The 3,516-nt window shown below is 26.6% G+C and overlaps 1 pseudogene; it reads left to right on the top strand.

Moving 5' to 3' along the window:
* The first annotated feature begins 1,671 nt into the window (after window positions 1-1,671).
* Window positions 1,672-3,516, top strand: part of LOC107006304 — a 13,256-nt pseudogene continuing 11,411 nt past the window's right edge.

Consider the following 3,516-nt stretch of genomic DNA (forward strand, 5'->3'; position numbering starts at 1 on the left):
TGGTAGTCGGAGGTCGAAGCTCCAGCCGGAAAATAATGAACACTAAAAGAATTTATTCAACCCCTGCAAAGTCTAAAAGTTATACCTAAATATTATTCCCTCCATTTCAAAAAGAATGATCTAGTTTGACTTGAAACGAAGTTTAAAAGAAGAAAAAAAGACTTTTAAATCTTGCGATTTTAAATTAAAGTTACATCAAATGTATCAAAATGTCCTTTAATCTTGTGGTCTTAAACATGCAACGTTGAAAGTTAAAATTAAAGTGTTGCCAAAAAAAAAAAGATCATTCTTTTTTAAAAAACTAAAAAGGAAATACAAACATTCTTTCTTAAACGAGAGAGTATTCACCATCTTTAACCTAATGGACAAACCTAATGGAGAATGCTCAAATATACCATCGAACTTTCAGAAAATGCTCATTTATATATCAGTTAAAAATTTGGCTCATCTATGTCATTATCGTTCAAGAAATGGCTCATTCATTCCATTATTTTTTACAGTGATTTTGCAAAACCAATTTTAACACGTGGCTAATTGTAATTTAACCACGTCATCAATTTTTTAATAAATAATTGGCCACGTCATTAATTTTTTTAATTAAAAAAATCATAATACTAAAAAAAATTGAAGTAGTTTTTTTTATTTTTTATTAAATAAATTAATGACGTGACAAATTATAACTGGTCACGTCATCATTTTTTAAAATAACAAAATAAAAACTCTGAATAAAAATTGAATTATTTTTTTTAATTAATTAAAAAATTAACGACGTGGCCGAATTACAATTAGCCACATGTCAAAAATAATTTTGCAAAATAACTGTTAAAAAATAATGGCATGAATGAGTCTTTTATTGAACGATAATGACATAGATGAGCTAAATTTTTAACTGATGGTATAAATAAGTCTTTTTCTAAAAATTCAGTGACATATTTGAGTCTTTTCCCCTTTTTAAATAACAATTGTAATGAAATGAGCCCAAGTTATGAGCTTGAGATTGTGGCTCAAAAATTATTGATGGATAAAATATCTGTGTATACAAATTGTATTGATATTTGAATAGATTTTTATACTGTGCAAATATCAAAAATAAATATTATAAAAAATATAATAAACGTAACAATGACGTGTAAAAAATGTAATTTAACGGAAATAATGATTTTAAAAAACTGAACAAATATTTGAACGTCTGGCTGTGTCAAAATTATATAAAATAAAACAACCGATAAAAATATTAATACTTTGAGAAAAAAGATGATTATCAACAATTTGCATTAAAATGACAAAACATGTATTTTGAACTATTTAAAATAAAATACTCAAAAAGTATTAATTTTAAAACTACCAGGCCAAAATTTATCGTCAACATAGATAATCTAATATTTTTTAATACACAAAAACTAAATTACAACGTAGCCAAAAATAGATTTAAATAATAATATAGCCACAAAAAAATAGTTTTAATTTTTTTCTTTAAACTAAAGCATGAAAAAATAAAATAAGAATAAGAATAAAAAATCAAATAATAAAAACCAAAGAGTCAAAAAGAATTTCTGAACTTTGTTTAATGGATCACTTATATCGCTACATGATTAAAAAAATTAAATTAAAAAATATAAATATCAATCTAAAATTTTCACTTCCCTTGAAGAAGTGATTTTAAGTGTTCTTATGGTATTTCTTCACGTGAATTTCAACATCGACAGTTGTTGTAACACTCCTTATATGAGTGCAGTCCTCCACGTGTTGCCACATTGTTTTATAGTGTACCTGCTAGTTCTACTTGGATTTTCCCTCTTTACGATGAATTTGATCGAGGGAAAAATCCCAAAAGAGAAACATAACCCAGATGTATATGATGAAGGTTTTATTTTTTATTTTAGTGGGCAATTGGAGAGGATTTCGCTAGCAGTTGATGAGCTCTTTGATTGCGGAAAGATTAAACCTTTGAAACCACCTCCAAGTTTCAGTACGAAGGAAACACATGAGTTCTCCAAGATCCCCGAAGAAATTGTTCATGGAAACATTTTCTCCTCGACACAAAAACAAAATTTTTAATTTTTTTGTTACAACTTTACAAAAATAGAACCGAATAGAAAAATTCCTGTTTACATCCCTACTCTTTCGAAATAGGGCGAAACGTCGCGGCAACTCGAAAATTATTAATTGATTCAATTTTAACAAAGTTTTAAAAATAAACAAGTTTTTTAAAAAAGAGTCGCCACCTAATTTTTAGGAAAACTAGGAAACCAATTATTAGTCTACGAAACCAAATTGATTCTAGGTAAGGGGTTTAAGTTATTCCGAAGGGAAGGGATTAGGCACCCTTCGGAATCCACAATTGTGGTTCCCGACTGAATTCATTTTTTTTCAAATTGAGGAAAATAAAATAATGTACAAATATAATAAACACACAATATACACAAATAAAATAAAATAAAATAATAATTATCGGCCTAAAGTTTGCCTAACGTCAATATTCACATAATAATGAAATAAAGTACGATTCGAACTTTTTCGAATGGCTTCAAGGAAGCAAGTTTTGAGTACCTGTAAAGACACTTAGTAAAAGAGTTAGTGTCAAATAAATAAAAATAAAAATGAATAACTCAAAAAATAAAAATCCGTCTTATTAACATGGGAGGCCTTGGAAATCGACGGTAATTTCTTCATCGGCCAATTTAACAAGTAAAATTATATATAAACTTAAATTAAAATTTCCGTCTTTTTAAAATGGGGAGGCCTCTAAATCCGACGGATAGATTTTTCATCGGCCCTTTTAACAATTTCAACAAACAATTTATATGAACTTAAACTAAATATTTCCGTCTTTTAATATTGGGGAGGCCTCTAAATCCGACGGATAGATTTTTCATTGGCCCATTTAACGATTAAAACATATATCAATTCAATTAAATTATAAGGTTAATTAACACAATTAAAATCTGTAACAAGATTTCTCACTTGGACAATGAAACAAAAGAGCATAAAACTTGCTAAAATAAGCATAAATAATATTCAAAACTAATCCGCTAAGGAACACTAATCAAGAGGACCAAAGTTAATAACAATAATAATTATAATAAAATAGAAACCAACAATTAGAAATAAAATAAGATAAAGCAACATTAAAGTATAACCAACAATAGCTAAACACATAAGCATATCTAAGGATAAAAAGGATTTTGAAAAAATCGTGAAATGACCCATAAAAATTACAATATTCATTAAAAATTAAACCAAAGCAACATGATTAACTAACAATCAATGAGTAAAACAAAATAAAAAATATAGAGATTAAAGAAAGGAGTTGACAGTTGCAATCAAGAAATAATACTAAGTAATAAATATATTAAAAAAAAACAAATCGACAAATCAAAAGAAAAGTGAAAGAATAAAGTAAAGATCAGTTAACTCAAATAAACTACGTAAGTGACTGGACAGACTATTTATAATAAACTAATATAGAAAGTGAAAAATAAAATTTCATATATAAATATATATATATATATATAT

Source organism: Solanum pennellii, chromosome 12, assembly GCF_001406875.1.
Source record: "Solanum pennellii chromosome 12, SPENNV200".
NCBI lineage: Eukaryota > Viridiplantae > Streptophyta > Magnoliopsida > Solanales > Solanaceae > Solanum > Solanum pennellii.